Source organism: Chlorocebus sabaeus, chromosome 1, assembly GCF_047675955.1.
Source record: "Chlorocebus sabaeus isolate Y175 chromosome 1, mChlSab1.0.hap1, whole genome shotgun sequence".
In the NCBI taxonomy this organism is placed as follows: domain Eukaryota; kingdom Metazoa; phylum Chordata; class Mammalia; order Primates; family Cercopithecidae; genus Chlorocebus; species Chlorocebus sabaeus.
This window is the reverse complement of record NC_132904.1, coordinates 35,367,703-35,390,668: the sequence shown is the minus strand read 5'-3', so window position 1 is coordinate 35,390,668 and position 22,966 is coordinate 35,367,703. Positions and strand designations below refer to the sequence as shown.

Genomic DNA, 22,966 nt, shown 5'->3' with positions numbered 1-22,966 from the left:
ATTTTCTGAGCTATTTCCTCTTTTTTGTCACTCATTCATTAACCATTCTTATGCCAGAAGTATCTACCTTCCAGATGAATCTTAGGATAGACCTCTTATTTGATTTAGTTGTCCTTTCCTCTCCAAGTGCCCCAAGATTAGGATTTCTTATCTACTCTCTAAACATTCCTGAGTCTGGCAAGAAAACTTCAGGCATGGTAAGGATGAATGACACACAAATTTCTGTTGTAGCATCTAATAAAAGTTGATGCCAGACTTGTGGATGTGAGGACGAATGCAGTGATTTGAAAGAGCAGAATCCAAGGACACTAAAGTGCTATGATTGAAATATAATTGATTTGAGGTATGCCACTGAGGCACCCAATCCGATATACATTCAACCACAAGAAATTAAACCTTCTCTGTATATTTGACGTTCAATTTCCTTATTTCTAAAATGTACATTATAATATATTTCAACTAGCATTCAAATGAATCTTAGATGAATCTGGCACAATGCCAGAAACATATTAGTTGCTCAAATATCATTATTTACAAGAGATGAAGAAAGGGCACATGATTTTAGGAAGTTTTCTCCTTATTGTTTGTGGAAATTTTATTGTGTAGTAATTAATTTAATACCTTGGTGAACTCTTCAGTGCTCAATGCTTACCCCTCAAGTATACAAGATCAATAAACTAACTTGAGTGAGCAAATAAAATTTTCAGGAAAACATTGGCATTAGCAAACTTATGACACTGAATATGAAATCAGAGTGCTGATTTATTAATTTTCTATTTTAAACATAATTGTCATCCGTTTAAAATAGGAGTCATTATTATTTTATCTCTGTTGGCAGACGTCATGGGAAACCAAACCATAATTAGGATTCTGTGTGGAATCTGAACAAGGAACACTAGACGAGTAGAATTTTAATTACCATCAGGTTTATGAAGTTTAATAATTCCACCTCTGCAACATGGGTGGCCTCATTAACAAGATTGGTGCATTTAAATTTCATTGTTTAATTTTCGCTTTCCTTAGACTGTTCGTTGAATGGACATTCCATTTGTTTGCTTCTATGTCTAAACTTTTATTATCAACCTCCTGGCAGATTGACCTCTTTTTCCTTCAGAAATATTGATGTTTTCCATCAAAGTAGTCAATTCTTGCTTCCAGGAGCAACTCTCCCTTTACAAATATTCTCATCTCTCAGTTGTCATTCATTGTGAGTTGATATTACAGTATAAGCAGCAGAAGAAAATCTCACTTTTTTTATTTCCAGAATTCTTCAGTCATCTCTAACTGAAGATGATATTTAATTTTTTGACTCTCACTTTTCTCACTAAAAATCAAAGATGATAATAGCATCTTCCTCATTTGGTTTTTGAGAGTGTTAATAAAACAATGCTTTCAAAGGTCTCAGTACACTACCTGGTACAAGGAATCGACTCAATAAATATTTTTAAAATCTATGACTCCCCTGACATTTAATAGTGTTTTGCTATGACCTGACTTGTCATATAAAGGGAGCCCTGTCATAGTAAGACCTTTCATAATAAATACAGCCCACTCTGCATGTCGCATAACAGTTTTACTCACTATCATGTGAAGAGTGAAGATTTTATTTTGACTGACTGAGAGAAGTGATGAATATTCTAGAACTTTGCTTTGTAAAAATATGTGGAACATGGAGTCTTAGATGTCTGTTTTGAAGAGTTAGGCACACCAATTAGGATAATGCACATGAATGTTCTTTAAAAATGGCAAAAACACATTGTATGTAAAGAGGGTAATTATTATTATAATTAGAGAAAGGATGGTAGCTTTGCAGAGAACATGGGAGCAGCAAATGGGACAATGAGGCTTACTGGAGTTTGTGAAGGAACAAATTCCACAAACTTTTATGCAGTTCCTCTGTTTAAAAAATCTTTAGTGAAATTCTGGGTTGAAAATTCTTGTCTTTAAGAATGTTGAATATTGCCCCCACTCTCTTCTGGCTTGGAGAGTTTCTGCTGAGAGAGGCACAAGCCAGGGATGCCCTCTCTCACCACTCCTATTCAACATAGTGTTGGAAGTTCTGGCTAGGGCAATCAGGCAAGAGAAAGAAATAAAGGGTATTCAGTTAGGAAAAGAAGAAGTCAAATTGTCCCTGTTTGCAGATGACATGATTGTATATTTAGAAAACCCCATTGTCTCAGCCCAAAATCTCCTTAAGCTGATAAGCAACTTCAGCAAAGTCTCAGGATACAAAATCAATGTGCAAAAATCACAAGCATTCTTATACACCAGTAACAGACAAACACAGAGTCAAATCATGGATGAACTCCCATTCACAATAGATTCAAAGAGAATAAAATATCTAGGAATCCAACTTACAAGGGATGTAAAGGACCTCTTCAAGGAGAACTACAAACCACTGCTCAGTGAAATAAAAGAGGACACAAACAAATGGAAGAACATACCATGCTCATGGATAGGAAGAATCAATATTGTGAAAATGGCCATACTGCCCAAGGTAATTTATAGATTCAATGCCATCCCCATTAAGCTACCAATGAGTTTCTTCACATAATTGGAAAAAACTGCTTTAAGGTTCATATGGAACCAAAAAGGACCCCACATTGCCAAGACAATCCTAAACGAAAAGAATAAAGCTGGAGGCATCACGCTACCTGACTTCAAACTATACTACAAGGTTATAGTAACCAAAACAGCATGGTACTGGTACCAAAACAGAGATATAGACCAATGGAACAGAACAGAGTCCTCAGAAATAATACCACACATCTACAGCCATCTGATCTTTGACAAACCTCAGAAAAACAAGAAATGGGGAAAGGATTCCCTATTTAATAAATGGTGCTGGGAAAATTGGCTAGCCATAAGTAGAAAGCTGAAACTGGATCCTTTCCTTACTCCTTATATGAAAATTAATTCAAGATGGATTAGAGACTTAAATGTTAGACCTAAAACCATAAAAACCCTAGAAGAAAACCTAGGGAATACGATTCAGGACATAGGCATGGGCTAGGACTTCATGTCTAAAACACCAATAGCAATAGCAACAAAAGCCAAAATTGATAAATGGGATCTAATTAAACTAAAGAGCTTCTTCACAGAAAAGGAAACTACCATCATAGTGAACAGGCAACCTACAGAATGGGAGAAAATTTTTGAAACCAACTCATCTGACAAAGGGCTAATATCCAGAACTTACAAAGAACTCAAACAAATTTACAAGAAAAAAACAACCCCATCAAAAAGTGGGCAAAGGATATGAACAGACACTTCTCAAAAGAAGACATTCATACAGCCAACAGACACATGAAAAAATGCTCATCATCACTGGCCATCAGAGAAATGCAAATCAAAACCACAATGAGATACCATCTCACACCAGTTAGTATGGCAGTCATTAAAAAATCAGGAAACAACAGGTGCTGGAGAGGATATGGAGAAATAGGAACACTTTTACACTGTTGGTGGGACTGTAAACTAGTTCAGCCATTGTGGAAAACAGTGTGGTGATTCCTCAAGGATCTAGAACTAGAAATACCATTTGACCCAGCCATCCCATTACTGGGGATATAACCAAAGGATTATAAGTCATGCTGCTATAAAGACACATGCACACATATGTTCACTGCGGCACTATTCACAATAGCAAAGACTTGGAATCAACTCAAATGTCCATCAGTGACAGACTGGATTAAGGAAATGTGGCACATATACACCATGAAATACTATGCAGCCATAAAAAAGGATGAGTTCATGTCCTTTGTAGGGACATGGATACAGGTGGAAACCATCATTCTGAGCAAACTATCACAAGAACAGAAAACCAAATACCACATGTTCTCACTCATAGGTGGGAATTGAACAGTGAGATCACTTGGACACAGGAAGGGGAACATCACACACCGGGTCCTATTGTGGGGAGGGGGTAGGGGGATGGGGGAGGGATAGCATTAGGAGATATACCTAATGTAAATGACGAGTTAATGGGTGCAGTACACTAACATGGCACATGTATACATATGTAACAGACCTGCACGTTGTGCACATGTACCCTAGAACTTAAAGTATAATTTTTTTTAAAAAAAGAGGTATGCAAAAAAAAAAAAAAAAGGTAAAAGCACACAAGAGTTAATCAGAGCTATAAAACTGTAGAGCTTTTAAATAAAGGAACTGAAAAGCACATAAAAAAGTATTTAGTGATTACTTGCTCCTTTAACAATGAAATTATCTTTAACAATGAAAAATTATTGACATAATCTAAGAACATAACAAGATAAAATGTTCTGGCTGTTAACGCCTTCAGGTGACATCTCCTAAAAAAGAAAATTCCCTACAGAGATTAGAAAATGGCATTTTTATTGCTTCACTATTTTCATATGCAGCAATAAGAAACTACAGACTAATGAATCAACAAGTCACTTACCCAGCCTTCTCTTTTCAGCAACATTACTTCAAATAATCTCTTATTTGAATTATTCAGTAATTCCACCAGCAGCACAGCAGGGATTATTAGTCAATCTTTCCTACACTAGGCATGGTTGGAAGGCTTAATAGTTTGAAACTCAGAATGATTTCTTAGTTATGTAAATGTTTGTCATCTATTACTTGTTTATGAAATGGTGAGAGGCTGAAATAAATCTTGAAGTTTAAAACAAGAAGCCAATTACTATAAGAAGAAAGCAGCCATGGATTTATTAAGCAGATAGCAACCACAAGGCCATTAACCAGAGGCATATGTATTAGAATATACAAACATTAGACTTCTTAGAAAAAAATGGATCTCAATGTAGGCTACTTCTACCCAAATGTGAGCATCTCTCTGTTAAATGCAACCAATTAGAAAGTTGTTTAAGATCTACTTTTCCAATTGGAAATACCACATTTTTATATATATATATATATATATATATATATATATATATATATATATATATGTATGGTGTGTGTGTATATATATGTGTATATAAATTTCATGTGTGTATATATAGTTATACATATATGTAATTAAGTTATACATATGTAATTAAGTTACATATATAATTTTTGTATATGTAGCACGTGCACACAATGCATATGCCTTTGATCCAGCAATTCATATTTCAAACTTCCAGTGTATAACAGTTGTCCTAGGTCAGCTATTCCTTGGGCGTCTTGGGAAGAATCAGTTTGGTCTAGACTTTTGTCCTATCTCACTCTGATTGCCAACTGCTTCTGTTGCTCACAACATCAGATTGGACCCAAGAAAGTATTAGCAGTTTACTTCTTCAGAAGTTCAGGTCTTTATTCCTATTTGCTTTCCAAGTGCCCCTGGTTGATTTGAACCATCTGGAGAAGTGGTCTTTGTTCTAATGAAATTACATGTGTTAAATCCTTTTAGGTGCAATATGTCATGGCGTTACATTGCAGGGGAGCAGACACAACCTGCATGTGCTCTGGAATCAGAGCAGGAGAGAAGCAGACAGAACGTGAGCAGTCATTAGTAGGCTAGAAATTTAACTGAAAATCTTACTTTTAAGTAAATGAATATATTTTCTTGTAGGTAGTTTTTCTAAGAAAACCTTTACTTAGCAAACAAAGAGAAACAGCACTAGACATCTATGAAATAACCAAGCTATTTAAGTATAATCCATTGATTTCAGGAGCTCAGTTAGCTTTGCTAAGTGTGGTTATGTTCTGTAATATAGTTGGATATCACTTGGCTCCTCTCATCATATCACATATACTCTATGGATGCACAACCTTGCTCAAAATTAAATAGAAATAAATAGAAAATATATATTATTTATTTGTCAGATTGGAAACATTTCGAAATTGTGTTTAAAAGCCGTTGATTATGGCAAAAGTTCCCAGCAGGAGTGTTAATTGGTACAATGGCACAATATTTGGGATACACTTTTTTTGTGTGTACACATATATGTGTGTGTGCACATAGGAATTGCGATATATTTAGTAAGTTATACATATGTAAGCAAGTTACATATATAATTTCTATATAGCATGTGTGTGTATATATATACGCATAGCATATGTGTATGTATATATGTACATATATATGTATATACATATATACACATAGCATATGTGTGTGTATATATGTACATATATAGACACATACACATATGCTATATATATAATGCATACAAATTTCAGCAATTCCAATGGTTGAAATTTAGCCGGGCGCAGTGACTCACGCCTGTAATCCCAGCACTTTGGGAGGCCGAGGCGGGTGGATCACGTGGTCAGGAGATCGAGACCATCCTGGCGAACACGGTGAAACCCCGTCTCTACTAAAAATACAAAAAATTAGCCAGGCGTGGTGGCGGGCGCCTGTGGTCCCAGTTACTCGGGAGGCTGAGGCAGGAGAATGGCGTGAACCCAGGAGGCGGAGCTTGCAGTGAGCCGAGATCACGCCAATGCACTCCAGCCTGGGTGACAGAGCGAGACTCCGTCTCAAAAAAAGAAAAAAAGAAATTTAATCCAGTAGATATACCATAGGGCTCATGGCTACATTGTTTGTAATAGCAAAAATACAAGCTTGTACTCTCTCTCTGTCTCTTTCTCACACACACACGCACACATCCCCAAAACTGGTGGTCTATCAATGGGATCAATAAAAAACTATTATTAAAGACAGTGTAAGAGCCAGGCTCCCTGGCTTTGAACGTCAACTACCTGTGTGATATAACCTTAAACATGTTACTTTACTTCTGCTTGCTACTTTTCTTTCATTTATTTCAATTGGAATATAATTGTTCGTACATCATATGGTTGCTTTGAGGATTAAATTAATATATGTAAAGCATTTTACAAAGAGCCTGACATGTAGAAATGATTTCCTAGGTTAGCTATTATTTTATGGTCCATTAAAATAATGAATTCCAATTGCTTAGGCTGATTTGAAAAGATTGCTAAGACCTATTAAGCAAAAAGAAAACGAAAACAAAAATTATATCATGTACATTTTTATATCATTTAATTAAAACTTATAAATTGTTATAAAAATTATAACATTCCGATAAATACTAAAGATCGTTGGAATAATATAGCAGAAATGGATAAGCAATCATTAGTGGCAGTTACCTCTGAGAAATGGTAGGGGAGGTCTAATGCAGGACAGGGATATTTTCACTTTCATTTTAATCCCCTTCCTGTTATTTAAAATGTTTACTAAATGTTCCTGTCTTTTTATAAACGAAGCAAACATTTACAAACATAACTTGGTATTTTTAAATGACAAATTTAGTGACTCTTTGTTTTCTCACCTCATTTGTCTTTAACGTGATTGATACGGTTTGGCTCTGGGTCCCCACTCAAGTCTCACCTTGAATTGTAATAATCCCCATGTGTCATGGGAGGGACCTGGTGGGAGGTAATTGAATCATGGGGGCGGGTTTTTCAGTACTGTCCTCATGATAGTGGATAAATCTCCCAAGATCTGATAATTTTATACAGGGGAGTTACTGGCTGGGCAGAGCGGCTCACACCTGTAAACCCAGCACTGTGGGAAGCTGAGGCGATCAGATCACCTGAGGTCAGGAGTTTGAGACAAGACTGGCCAACATGGTGAAACCCTGTCTCTACTAAAAATATGAAAATTGGCCAGGTGTGGTGCCGTGTGCCTGTAGTCCCAGCTACTTGGGAGGTTGAGGCATGAGAATCTCTTGAACCCTGAGATGGAGATTGCAGTGAGCTGAGATCACACGACTGCACTCCAGCCTGGGTGACAGAGCCAGATTCTGTCTCAGGAAAAAAAAAAAAAAAAAAAAAAAAAAAGCAAGTTCCACAGCACATACTCTCTTGCGTACCAGCATGTAAGATGTGACTTTGCTCCTCATTCACTTCACCTTTAGCCATGATTGTGAGGCCTCCCCACCCATGTTGAACTGTGAGTCAATTAAGTCTCTTTTCTTTATAAATTACCCAGTTTCAGCTATGTTTGTATTAGCAGCGTGAGAACAGACTAATACAGTGACTTAATATTCTAGTTGGTCACTCATGGGAAGGGTTAACCTTACAAAGACCTTGTGCTCATACCCACCAAGGTGACATAATATGACTGGTTCTATCAGGTTATGTTCTGTGTACCCTCACATGGTATACTTTGCAGGCAGTTCCATTAAAGTGCCTTCATAATTCTCTTCTACTCTAGCTTGCGACTGGCACTTGAACAAAAGTATAAAGTCCATGATAGAAAAGGAAGAATGTCAACCCTGCTCAAAACACACAGAATAACCAATAGTCTTTACTTTCATTTTCAAATGGCACATATTTATCTTCTAGAGCTCAGATTTATTTGGAGAAATCTAGGAAAACAATGACCTTTGGGCCTTGCATTTTTAAAGTGAGTTGTACATCATTCCGACATTGATGCCATTTCAGCTCTTTTCAGAAGAGTTTATTTAATATGGTAATTCCCCAGGAATTTTCAGGTCTGACTGTCTCTATGTCATTTTAGAGGGGTGATGAAAAATATGAAATAAATTATGTCTGAACAGAAATGGTTGTATAGCTACAATATTGAGAAATATCTTCAAGTTAATGGTAGGGTCTTCAGGAAATGATGATGTGATGGTGTGAGTTTTCTTTTTTTTATGTAAAGGGTTTGCTCAAATATTAAAAAAAAAAAAAAATCCAAGGCTTATTTGGCCAGGAAGGAAACGAAATTTGTGAATACTATTTTTGGAAACTATGCAATTGGGGATTATATATTCCATCTAAAGACAGTCAAACAAAAATTAAGCAGTATAGTCTGGTGAAGAACACCAGACTATAGCCAAATTTGATCTCAGGGGCTTCTACCTACCCATTTCTGCATGACTTTGTCTTTCAAATCATACTTCCAGCTTGTCTACCTGTTTCAGCCATACATTATTTAAGAGTGAACAAAGAAACACAATTTGAATAACATGTAAAATAACAGTACCTTAAATCCCTTATTCTCTTTGAAGTGGCAAAGCCCTCTATCATCCTGGGGATTAAAACAGGACCACACTGTCTAAAACTGTTTAAGGTCCTAGTATGTGTCACATAGATGATCAATAAATAAATGCATACCTGAACAAATGATATTCAAATTATTTTCTTGCTAGTAAAACAAAGGTTAAATGCAATACTTTGTGTGGTGTCAGAGTTTGGGCAGAGTGTCTGAAGGTGGAAAACAATATAAAATATGTTAAGCAGTCTGTCTTCTAAAGCCAAGGTGGAGATCACCCATGTAAGCCATAGGCCATTAATCATATCATAGGTATAAAATAGATGAAGAGTCAAGAGAAATATTTTAGGGAGTTGTTGGAATGCTCTGACATTTCTCTCCTCCTTAATCAATGTGGCTCAAAAGATTCCAAGAGGACCACTGGCAAATCAGCTCCCTGGAATTTAGGGAACATAGTGCTGTCACCTAAAATTGCTTGAAATTATCTAAAAATAAGAGGTTGATGGTTAATACTGAGTGTCAACTTCATCGGGTTGAAGGATGCAAAGTATTGTTCCTGGGTGTGTCTGTGAGGGTGTTACCAAAGGAGATTAACACTTGAGTTGGTGGACTGGGAAAGGCAGACCCACCTTCAATCTGGGTGGGCACAATATCTAATCAGCTGTCAATGCAGCCAGAATAAAAGCAGGCAGAAGAACATGAAAAGACTACACTGGCTTAGCCTCCCAGTCTACATCTTTCTCCCACACTGGATGCCTCCTGCCCTCGAACACCAAACTCCAAGTTCTTCAGCTTTGGTACTCGGACTGGCTTCCTTGCTCTTCAGCTTTCAGACAGCGTATTGTGGGACCGCACCTTGTGATTGTCAATAGTCCTTAATATACTCCCCTTTATATATACATCTATCCCGTTAGTTCTGTCCCTCTAGAGAACCCTGATACAGAGGTTGCAACTAGGGCCATCTCTGTTGGCAAGTATGGCAAAGAGAGGTAAGTGCATTACAAGGGAACTGCACATCTATTTCAGTACTATATAGAACTGGTGTTAACACATTTCTGTTCTCTCTTAGAGACAACTTAATTTTTCTTTGTCTTTTATTACTTTGGCAACTGAATGTTTTAATTTATTCAATCTGCAATGAATCATTGCCTAGCTTATATTTTCTGTCCAACCATAATGAATATTACAGTGTAGTTTTGTAATCATAGCATTTGTTTCAAAAAAAAGTTATGGTGTAATAAAGTTTGCATTTTGGAGCTTTGAAAAATTAATTTCAATGATAAAATTTTTATTCTAACACTTTGGAGAAAATAAAATTTGAACAAAATTTGAGGCAGATAGCATTTACGTTTTTGGAATAGAGGTTATCTATGTAGGCTCAGTTTTGATGTCTCTGAATTGATAAGTCAGTTTAACCTGGTTCTATGGGCTAACCCAGAATCTGCTGCACTCTATGCTAAGAGTTGTCTTAGGGTATTAGCCACTAGGTAACAAACCACCAAATCTCTCCCTAGTTAATAGGTTCCCTAAGAATGCTGCTCTGTTGCCATTTCATTATTCATACTGGTGATTTTCATCTGTATTGAGAACATTGCAATTTCTTGGTCATCAAATATTCAGCTACTAAGGTATCTCAGGAAAGATGCATAGACTATGTATAGGTAATTGCTTATTCACCAACATACTAAATTACTGTAACATGCTTCCTTCCCCCTCCTTCTTCTGTCTTCTTTGCTAGAATTTCAAATCCATCAGGCAATAGTTCAGTTTTAAATTAATGAGTACAACTGGTTTGACAGCCCAAATCTTCCAGTGGTGCAAATAGAATACAGATCTGTGATAATTTAATTAGAGTTGCCACTGTAGTATAGTGGAATTGTTATTCAATTAGAAATTAGGAAACTGAGATTGTAGTTCTGTTTTATTATTAACAATATATCTGTTGAGTTTTCATTTCCTTATCTATCAAGTGAGGAGTTGAGAGAGGTAGTCCAAAATGTGCCTTAGCTTCTTGTTGTATATTATATGTCTGCCCCGGCATAAATAGGAATAGCCTGTACTTGCATTAACTTAGATGTTGAATACATATTTTCCTTCCTCACTCTCACCATTTATATATTTTTTCTTCATAAAATACAGAGTTACTGCATAAACGATTCAAAATGTCTCTAGAGTCTTATGACAAACATCTTAAGAATAAGGCCTCTCTGAGAAGTGAGAATATAGTGAGGGCATTACATATATTTACATATTTAAGCTATCCAAATGTGGAAAACCTAAATTAGTTGAATACTTACTGATTGTGAATTTAGCATCTGGGCTATGCATTGAAGATGGGTGAGAAATATTCTGTCTAGGGCTGCTTATACACAAATTAAAATATGTAATTTTTACACCTGTAATCCAGGACTTTGGGAGGCCGTGGCGGGCGGATCACAAGGTGAGGAGATCAAGGCCACGGTGAAACCCCGTCTCTACTAAAAATACAAAAAATGAGCCGGGCGTGGTGGCGTGCGCCTGTAGTCCCAGCTACTCGGGAGGCTGAGGCAGAAGAATGGCGTGAACCCAGGAGGCGGAGCTTGCAGTGAGCCAGGATCATGCCACTGCACTCCAGCTTGGGCGACAGAGCGAGACTCCATCTCAAAAAAAAAAAAAAAATGTAATTTTTTATAAGTAATAAAACAATTTATAAAGTACCTACTTGTTTTATTTATAGAGTCAATTACAAATTTAATAAAGCACCAGTTTTTAAATCTCTTTCATTTCTCATTTTAAAGAGTTAAAAAAAGAAAAAAAAATACACTTAAGCAACAAAATCTAGAATGAAAGGAAAAAGATCCTGAAAGAGGCAAATGAGAAAAATCCATAAAGTGTGATGTGGCTGATCATAAGGGAAACTGATTTGTCACACACCTAAATATTAATTCACTGAGATAGTGAGTTTTAAAGCATAGCTGAATGTCATTGCCCTTTGAAACGTCAATTTACCAATATCCACAGTTCATCAACTGATTTAATCCTTAACTTTTGGAGGCCTTTAAAAGGCTCAACTCAACAAAGAAAAAAAAAAATCTCTTCTAGAGACACAGCAGCCATGAAACTTCAACTATTATGGACCAAAGTATGTATAAAAATATGAAACCAATCATGTATGTGTGTGTGTGTCTGTGTGTGTGAGATGTGTGTATACACACAAAATATCAGGGGAGATAAATGAAAACATTTATAGACATTAACCTTCTATAGGAGATTATGGGTAACTTTCATAAGATGCTTATTTTTGTTAACTTTCTAAAAGGAGTATGAATTATATTTGAAAAGTGATAATTTATTAATCAATTAACTAATATATAAGTAGGAGTTATTTGAATATTTCCTCTGTTTCTTCAGCAAGTGGACTCTAACCATCTGGAAGAGTAAATACAAATTTTGCTGCACATCAGAATTATCTCAAGAGCTTCAAAAAATTTCTATTGCCTAGGTTGCACTTCACACCAATTAAATTAGAAACTCTGCAAATGAGACCTAGACATCAGTATTTTAACACAACCCCCTACCCAAGTGATTCCAATATTCAACCAAATTTGAGACCCAGTGATGTAGAACACAGATAGATGTCCTGGTCACTTAAGACTTTCCCTCAAGGACTCTAACTTACGGAAAAATAGTAAAATGATGCAAATTCACAGTAATACGTGTTCGGTGATGGCATGCTTAACTAAACTTTTTGTGACCTCCTTTTGGCTGTCTTTTCAATAGCCTATTCTTTCTTGATTCATGTCTGTTTTTAAACCTGGTTTAGAAACATTTATGTCAATCTTGTGAACTACTTGATATTCTTCCAATAAATTCCTTATTAATGGAAGCTACTCAGTTGTTTGCAACCCAAACCAAAAACTGCTATATTTTTAATGAATTATTAAGGGAAAGAGTAATTTGAACTACGTAAAAGAGAAAATAAGGAGCTATATTGGTAAAATGAAATATTTATAAAGAAAAAGGTAGATCAATACTGTTGAAAATAATTACATGTGTACTGGATATTAAGTACATGACATTATGTTTTACATGTATTTTCTCCTTTATGTTCTCACCAACATTATAAGGTAATTACTATAATTATACTCATGTTATAAATGAACAAGCTATATTTAATGAGTCCAAAGGCGTGAAACTAAGTAGTTATTCAAAGCTTATTCTTTTAACCATAATGCTATACTGCTTATTAATGGATAGGAGTTGTCATGATGGTGGAAAGAATATTGAGGTAAGATAGAGGTGACCAGAAAATAACTACAAAGCCAGGAGAGTCTTGAAATACATAAGCTTTCATAACTGCATAGTCCTATGACATGATGTTGGCATGTTACTTTACTTACTTCAATTGTGTTAATAAAACACCCTAAGATTGAATTTTTAATGACCAAAAGTTGAATTTTAAATTTTAAAGTTGAATTTTTCATGACTAAAAAATTAAAAGACACATAAACCTATGTGTGGTAAAGGAATACTACTGTTTCTGCTTAATACATTAATCATCTCATTGTGTAACCATGAAATGGTATTCCACCCCTGATAAATGGTGGAATTATGTAAACATCTTAAAATCAGGATCTGATTTTGATTCATTTTTGTACCCCTCATGACATCTGAATATTAAAGGGCTTATTCAGGTTTCATCTCTGGCTTTATAAATGCAAAATTCTTATATGCATTTATAGTTTCTACATATATTCAATAGAAATTGGCAATATTTAGAATGTAGAAATATAAAACCAAATGAAACAATCCTTTCCCTGAAAGAGTATTCTCCAAAAGGAATTTGGGGTCCAAATATTTAAAAAGTAGAAATAATGTTACTCTATTTAGGATAAGTATTAAGTCAGTCATTTTGCCTCCAGTGTCTACCCAGGAAAACTATCAGATTTTTTTCTCTATTATTGATCTTTTTCCTGAACCTCAGAATTCAACCTCCTAACATCTCCATTTGAATGTTTAGATGGAAAACAATAAAACCAAACTAATAGTACTGCACTTAAACCTGCTCTGCTCTACTTTGCCATCACTTCCTCTTCTACTTCCTTAGACCACTTTGCATCATCTGGTTAGGACTATTGAAACGTCCATTGTAACTGATGTTCTAATGTCCAGGCTTATCTCACTAAATGCATTCTCCAAAAATAATCTAGAGTGAATATTTTAAAATTTAATTTTGATCATACACTCCATTGAGTTCAGAATACATTTTATTTTTTAATCTTCATTAAGGCCTTAAATGATCTTGCTTTAACTTTTTGTTCTCTCTGCTATAGCTACACTAGATGATTACATTTCTCACACTGATATATCAAGCATGATTACACTTCAGAGTTTTTGGAGTTGTGGTTTCTTCTGTCTAAAATATTCTCCCAGATAGCAAAGGACTTACAGTTTTATTTCATTTAGTTTCTTTTTCCTGTAGACACCTTAGCAGACAGTTCTTTTCTATCCACTCTATTCAAAGTAAAATCACTACATTGAATACATGAAAATACTCTCTAGGACCATATTTAAATGCTAATTTATGTAAACCTCTTCCTCAGAACTGTACAGATAAGAAAATATAATAAAATAGAATTTTTATCTCCCATGCAAACAGTCTAAAAAGTATAGAGAAAAAACTACAAATGTTACTTGTCTAACATCATTCGTTCGGAAAAAAATCTAAAACAAATGAAAAGTAAAAAGTTCCCCGAATCTCTGCAACATTACTAGATTACAAGAAAAAAAAGAGAGAGGGTAAAATGTTTCAGCTTGTAAAAGCTCACACACAAAAACATACACCACCCAACTACAGAGTAGAAGGCGATGTTACACAGCACTCTGATATAAATATAATCAAACAATTTTAGATTTAAGAAATTCTGAAGAAAAATTTAAATCACAGATTAAAAAATTAGAATAAAAATTGACAACAGAAACCTGAAATGGAAGCTCATATGACTCAAAAAAGACCTTGAAGAATGTTCCAGAATCTTCTAAAAAATGCAGATTATATGACACCAAATGAAAGAAAACCCATGACCAAGTGTACAAAGAAGGGCATATGGTTTGGGAATGGGATGGTTCTAATAAAACAAAATTAAAGATCAAGGTAGAAAGTGCTGATGAAAAAGGATCACACATAAAAAAGAGGCAATGGATAAGCAACATGTGTATAATTGAAACTTCTGAAGTGGAAAAACAAAACAATAAATTGAACTGGTATTTGAAACTTTAATTTGAGAAAACATTCTTGAAATAAAAGAATTCTCTTATCTACAAAGTTAATCCAGTCGTGTAGCAGGAAAAATTTCTCAAGACATTTCACTATGACATATGTCAGGAAAGCTTCAATTCAATGAAAAATGAAAATAAAAATAACCCTCATGTGTGCATCTAGTCAAAAAAAAAAAAAGACATTAAAAAATGAGAAAACAAAATAAACAGAAATTTGATTTGGCCTCAGACATTTTAATGTCAACACACAGAACAAGAGAACATCAAAGGAACATATTTAAGAATGCCAAGGATAAACAATGTAAGACAATTGCTTTATATTCAGCCAAGTATCCATAAAGTATTAATGCTACAATCAACCAGATTTAAATATGTACTAATGCAGAAAATTTATGAAAAAAATTATTCCAACAAGCCTTTCTTGGAACCTACTAAAAATAAGCTTCATTCAATCAAGAGTTTTTTAAGAAAAATTAATAAAATTATTTTAACAATTGACTGTATTTGTATACAAATTATTATTTATAGATTAATATATTCAAATGTATCTAAAGAATTGAATCTATTTGTCAAAAAAGTGAGGATAACAGTGGGACAATAATACATACAACTTAATACTCTGACAAATTAGAAATGACACTGAGTAGAGATTGGAGATGAAAACAAGAAAGTATAATAAGAGTCTGGAAGTTTTCATAGGGAAAGGTGAGAGTCTAATGATATAATTTATAACAGACAAATCAAATAATAGAAGCTGAAATAAGCTAAAGGCAAATTCAAAAATAGTGAAAGAGTGAGAGAAAGAAATGAGCCAATGGACAGTAGTAAACAGAGTATATTTACAAAGATACAGAGTAATTATAACCCAATAAACAGTAAGTATGTCATAAAGTTATCTGACTAAACTGAGATTCCCAAAATGACTTATATATATATATACACACACACACACACGTATATACATATATATATATACACACACACAAACACACACGCACTCTGACTGGCTTATAAAACAAAAGTACAAGCCTAGTTATGTACAAGAGGTAAAGTGATTTTAAAAAGAAGATAAAAAAGATGTGGAAATGTATGCCATTTAAATAGAAGCGTTAGAATCTACCTTGATATTTAACAGGGCAGATTGCAAACCAAAAAGCACTAAATAATATCAAATATACATGTTGTAATGTTCAAGACCACAATTCTCAATGAAGGTATAGCTAAAATGGCTATGAATATTCAAGCACCAAATAACACTGCAACAACCTTCATATAGAATAAATTATAGAATGTGAAAGAAAAAATAAAAATACCTTAATGTAAGGGGATTTTAACAGAATTTTATTCATTCGACTCAGTCAAAGGAGCAAAATTAAGTAAGGATATAGAGGATCTAAACAACATAATAAGGAAAATGTAAGGTAGAATATTTAAAGGTATACCCCCAATAAATAGAAAACATATTTGCTTTCAAAGTATAGTGATAACAGTCATAAAAATTTACCATTTTATATCACAAACAAAATATCAATACATTGTATAAAGAAAAAATGATATAAACAAAATTATCTGATTACAATACAATAAAACAAAAATTAATAGGAAAATTAAACAGAAGTCTCTTCCCTTTGGAAATTAACATATAACGCAAGGGAAGATTTAAGACATTGTATAAAGTAATGTTAATAAAAATATTCTGGAATAAACATGATTTAGCAAAAGAAATGTTCCAATAAAACTGCATAACCTTAAAAAATTGTATCAGTAAAAACAAGAAGGTAAATTAAGCATTATAAAAACATATTAGTAACAAAATAGAAATAAACAGTTTAGATAACAAAGAAATAAATAAGTAAATAAAAAGTTCTTGGGGAAATATCAAGATAAAGGAAGAGCAAAGATATATATATATATTCTATCCTCAAAGGTGACTGTCACATGAATTTCTTTCCCTAAATAAATTAAAGAAGATAAAGTATTAATTATTTACCCTGCTTTTTCATGAGAAAATGAAGCTCATTAACAGTTGAAAAGGAAATTTTTGTTAAAGAAAAGTATGACAGCTAATAAATAATGTACAACAGATTTTTTAAACCACCATTTTTGACATCAAGTAAAATAATTTTGTGGGGCAAAGATCACTTGATGATAAAAAGGATGTAAAATTATGTGAATAAAATATTTGTACACTGCCAAAATATCACCACACAAATTACTTGACAATTGCAAAGTGAAACTTTTATTTTTACAATAGAGACGTTTGGCAGAAAACACCTTAAACAAATGACCCAATTTACCATCACTAATTGTAAAATTATTTGTATGTCCTGCTTGATGTAACGTATCATTAAAAAACACCTCTTAAAACTATTCCTGGCAAAAGAAATAGTGAACCTGAGTATAATCAAGCTATTATATCCAATCTGCATTTTAAAAAAAATATATAAAGAGATGTAATGACCCTTAAGGAAACAATGACATAACTATTAAAATAAAACAAAATTGGTCTTATTTCTTTAAAAGTGAGTGCTATTAAAAAAAAAAAAAATTGTCAAGCCTGGCAGAGTGGCTCATGCCTATAATCCCAGAACTTTGGGAAGCTGAGGTGGGAGGATCACTGGAGTCCAGGAGTTCGGGCCAGCCTAGGAAACAAAGCGAAATTCTGTCTCTACAAAAAAAGTAAAACAAATTATCTGGGCATGGTATGTGTCTATGGTCCCAGCTATTGGGAGGCCGAGGCAGGAGCATCATTTGAACTCAAGAGGTCCAGCTTAGGTGACAAAGTGAGACCCTGTCTCAAAAAAAAAAAAAAAAAAAAAAAAAAAGAAAGAAAAGAAAAAAAAAGGAAAGAAAAAATAAGGGAAAGACAGACAATTGTCCTAGATTAAAAGAGATTTCAATCAAATGCAAAGTGGAAACTTGACTGGATACTAGCTTGAAGGACCTGATAATAGATTGTTTTCAATTTCTCCAGGTATAATAATTTTATTTGATTTTCAGGAATATGTCTTCATTCATGAAAAATTTGTATTAATTATCATGATTTCTGCAACATTTATTGCAATGGTCAGCAAGGAGTTTGAAAGGTGGAGATAGAAGACAGAGAGCAAATGAGCAAGAGGAGAGCAAGAGCACCAAGTATTAACAAGTGTTGAATGGGTATGTTGAGTGGGTATGAATGAGTGTTGAATGGGTGTATGAATGAATATAAGAGTGGGTGTATGCTGTTCATTATAGTTTAGAAATCTCTTACAGTTTAGAAATGTTAGTAATTGATAGCTGAAAAATAACCTGCTGTAATTTTTTGAAAAAAAGAAAGTCTAAAAAAAATATATACCTATTTCCTTATTCTCCTCAATCATGGCCAAAAACATTCCTCATAACTTGGGAGACTTCATTTTTTCAAAAGCTGCAATATGAAATGAGTACTACTAGAATTTTTCTGACTATTTTAGCAACTGCAAACTGAGTTAGTACAATTTAAAATCTTTAATAGTCTTATTTGTTAAAGAATCCAGAGTTTATTGAAAAATCATGCCAGTAATTCCACAGCAATAAAAGTTTTTAAATAAACCAGTCTTCAGTCTAGACAGTTACATTTTTGGAGCCCTGTACTTTATGTTGACAAAGGCTATAAGAGTGATTCGTTATTGAGTGAGGAAGGGGGAAAGACGGATTATTCTTGATTTCCTCCTCTCCATGACACTTGTCATCTATGATAATTGTATGAAGTTCATGACCTATAAATTTAAATTGGTCAAGAAATTAGTTTGGTAGAATGTATATACCATGTGGTTGTAGGGAGTACGGAATCCACCTATTCATAATTTTTCTTTTCTCAGAGGGTGGCATTTGATGATTTGCAAGATAGTACTAGCCTTCATCACCATGGTTTATTACTGATGTGTTTTTTTCTAAATTTTTATTCATAAAATTCACAACTTCTTCATTTTTATTTCATTTTGGGTTCTATGATCCTGGCTTACCAGTGCTACTTTGAGTGTGGGATGACCCTAGCATATGGTATGCCAAACATTACTAGTTAGTATTCACCCAGACTGGACTTTCCTCTCCTTCCTGGGCACATATATAATAATGTTTTCTAGTTGCTTTCCAGTTAAGGAGAATCATGTGACTAGATTTGGCCAGTGGGCAATATAAAATGATGTAAATCATTCCCAGCCTGAAGCAATGAAAACTCACTAAGAGAAACTAGGGCCTGGTTCAGTGGCTCACGTCTGTAATCCCAGTGCTTTGGGAGGCTGAGGCAGGAGGACTGCTTGAGCCCAGGAATTCAAGACCAGCCTGGGCAACATAGTGAGACCTTGTCTGTACCGAACATTTTTTTTTTTTTTTTTTTTTTTTTTGAGCGGTAGCAAGGTTTATTGTGAAGAACGAGAGAACAAAACTTCCAAAAAAAAAAAAAAAAAAAAAAAAAAGAACAAAGCACAAAGCTTCCATAGCATGGAAGGGGATCCGAACGGGTTGCCTCAAACATTTTTTTAAAAAAAGAAAAATTAGTTGGACATGATGGTGCATTTCTGTGGTCTCAGATCATACCACATCACTCCAGTTTGGGTGACAGAGCGAGAGAAAGAGAAAAGAGAGAAAGAGAGGAAGAGAGAAAGAGGAAGAGAGAGGAAGGGAGAGAGAAAGAGGAAGAGAGAGGAAGGGAGAGAAAAAGAGGAAGAGAGAGGAAAGGAGACAGAAAGGGAGAGAGAAAGAAGGAGAGAAACTAACAACTTTGTCCTCGTTTCAGTGTGCAATATCAACCAGGATCCATAAAAGTCAATGTAGAACAATTGCCCCCTTCTGTTATATATTAGTACAAAATAAGCCTTTTTGTTTAGGCACCAAATGTTGGCACAGCACAATCTAGCCCATCTTGACTAGTACACAGAGCTTCTTCCTTCCCCTGTGAGCAAAGATTTTCACTTGGTTGCTAAAGTTCCTACTGACACTGCTATTTAATTTGAAATTTTTAGACCTGTGAAACCAGCTCTTTAGGGAACCTTAAAATCATCTTTCATTTGTTTCAGCTGGAAAATCACCCGTCACAGATTCTTGAACTGAAGCTACAGTTGCTCCTAAAATCTGTATTTTAGGCACCTACTGAGGAATACTACATCTGGCGTGAACCCCTGAAGACACTTCAGTTGCTTACCTCAGCTATTGCGATGTGCCTTGAGCAGCCTTTGTTTCTGCTGCACTTCTTTTGGCAACAGTCGTCTATTTTCCTGTTCCTTTCAGAGAGGTCTGACTTAAGTTTTCACAGTTTAATCTGCTTGTTTAGTTAGAGCCATTCCTCCTCAAATATCTAGAAGTCACATTTGTTTGCTGGAACTCAATGCCTTTGTCCTTTTTCATTTCCCTTGGTTTTCTGGAGCATATATTTGTTCTTCATATATACTCCTCTAGATTTTGAAATATGTAGTTGCCCATATTTATGTATCAAAAATGTAGTTGATACATAAAAGCAGTGAATTCTGTTCAAAAAATAATGTTTGCATTCATCTCTGATTTAGATAACCCTATTCTGGAAGGTTCCCACATCAACTTTAGTACTGGCCCGATTGGCTCCTCATTGATATTTTTTGTATTTGCTGTCTTTCCTTAGAGTCCTAATTCTGTAACTTTTTCTAGTATGTTCTCTGTAAGTAGAGATAATTGTTGAATTTCCACCTAAAATAACCTGCTTATTACAGTTTTTCTTTTTTTTTTTTTTTTTTTTTTTTTTTTTTGAGACGGAGTCTCGCTCTGTCGCCCGGGCTGGAGTGCAGTGGCCGGATCTCAGCTCACTGCAAGCTCCGCCTCCCGGGTTTACGCCATTCTCCTGCCTCAGCCTCCCGAGTAGCTGGGACTACAGGCGACCACCACCACGCCCGGCTAGTTTTTTTGTGTTTTTAGTAGAGACGGGGTTTCACCGTGTTAGCCAGGATGGTCTCGATCTCCTGACCTCGTGATCCGCCCGTCTCGGCCTCCCAAAGTGCTGGGATTACAGGCTTGAGCCACCGCGCCCGGCCTCTTTTTTTCTTTTCTTGTTTTGTTTTGTTTTACTCTTGTTGCCCAGACTGGAGTACAATGGCGAGATCTCGGTTCACTGCAACCTTCGCCTCCCAGGTTCAGGTGATTCTCCTGCCTCAGCCTCTCGAGTAGCTGAGATTACAGGCACCCGCCACCATGCCTGGTTAATTTTTGTAATTTTAGTAGAGATGGGGTTTCACCATGTTGGCCAGGCTGATCTTGAACTCCTGACCTCATGATCCACTCGCCTCAGCCTCCCAAAGTGCTGAGATCACAGGTGTGAGCCACTGCACCTGGCCTTTTTTCTTCTCTTCTCTTCTTTTGAACCTGAAGACACCCACATACATTCATGCCTGGCCTTACTACTGGCCCTAACAGACGCTCAGCTCAGAAAAGACTATTGTTAATTAGGTTGGGATAAGCAGGCGAGGGCATCCTAAAAACATTCAAGGCACCATCTTCCCAAGATTCCCAAGTTGCATTCATTTGAACTGTCTACCCTCTGATGTGTTTCATATATATTTTTTCAATAATTATTTACAGAAAGCAAATTAAGCAACAATAGGTTCTCACTGTATAGGTGATGAAACAAAAGTTTGAAGAGATTCAACAATTTTCTCAGAGTTGCGTAAATAATACATTCTGGACTAAAACCTAGAAGGTTCAGTTTCTTCATTCTCCTTCCATTATATATCATGAATTTGGGTTGTATAGTTGTGTTAATACTTGGCATAGACACTGTCTTAAGCTGCAACTGGAGCCTAAGGAAGCTGTTAACTTAGCAACAGTTACCATCCTTGTTAAACTGTTCTCTTCCTTTCAATCAACTCCATGATGTTTGAGAGTCTAGGCCCCAATTTTAACAGGAAGTAGAAAGATGCTGCATCTTCTTCCTCTTACTACCTGTAAGGCTGACTTACCACAGACATTGGGCAGGTACTGCTGAGATTCTGATTCAACATCCAGCAAATCTTTTCCAAGCAACAGAAAAGAAAATCTCAACTTCCAGACCTTAAAATATATCTTTCTGCATTGTAGAAAACCCATAAATGAATATTTAGAAAATAAGGGGAAAATTCTTACTAGAAAGAATTCAAAAGATTCACAAAATAACTCCTCTCTTGTTTTCTCCTGTGAAGCACTTGAAGTTCACCTTAATTTCAGTCTCACAAATACCTTACAGCATGCAGTAGCCTTTGATGTTTTACTGAAGAAGCAAATGCTTTGATGATCTACTCATGGGCCAAGGATTGTTCCCCTGCCAGCCAACATCCCACCAATTTTGCCAAAACATTACCACTAGAAGCTGAAACTCTAGCAAAAGTTTGGTCTTAACTTGGCTCTCTTTACCAGGTCATCATAAAACCAGAATTTGAAAAATGGTCCATAAGGAAAAGTATAGAGATGATTTGTTAGATAGTAATTAAGAAAGTTTAGGCATAACCTAGGAAAATGTGCTATTGATTTATATCTGTGTAAAACAAAATGTTTCTCTAAAATCTTTATTAATGCTTTACTCTTGGAATAATTTATCCATGCTAGCTATTTTTTATTGGCCACTCTGGGTCAATCCCCACTCTTCTTCATTCTGCTCTGTCCCCAGGATACTGACTTCTATAGATTGCACGTAAAGACTCCTTAGCTCATTAGTTTCTGGTTAGTTTGTGTGAAGAGAAGACACGAGTAGACAGCAAAAGTACTAGGAGGCTGAAGGAGAGTAAGGTTGGGGTATTTATTACCTCTGTTCCCTTC

At 35.2% G+C, this 22,966-nt stretch overlaps 2 long non-coding RNA genes across 14 annotated transcripts in view; one reads left to right on the top strand and one right to left on the bottom strand.

The window, feature by feature from the left end:
- The window catches only part of LOC103238493 (uncharacterized), a 634,265-nt gene extending 622,707 nt beyond the window's left edge, over window positions 1-11,558 (top strand). The window contains exon 5 of the long non-coding RNA XR_012093470.1: window positions 11,340-11,558. This is a non-coding gene — a long non-coding RNA (uncharacterized lncRNA). The remainder of the gene's footprint in view (window positions 1-11,339) is intronic.
- The window catches only part of LOC140712033 (uncharacterized), a 257,877-nt gene that overhangs the window by 111,665 nt on the left and 123,246 nt on the right, over window positions 1-22,966 (bottom strand). The window lies entirely within an intron of this gene.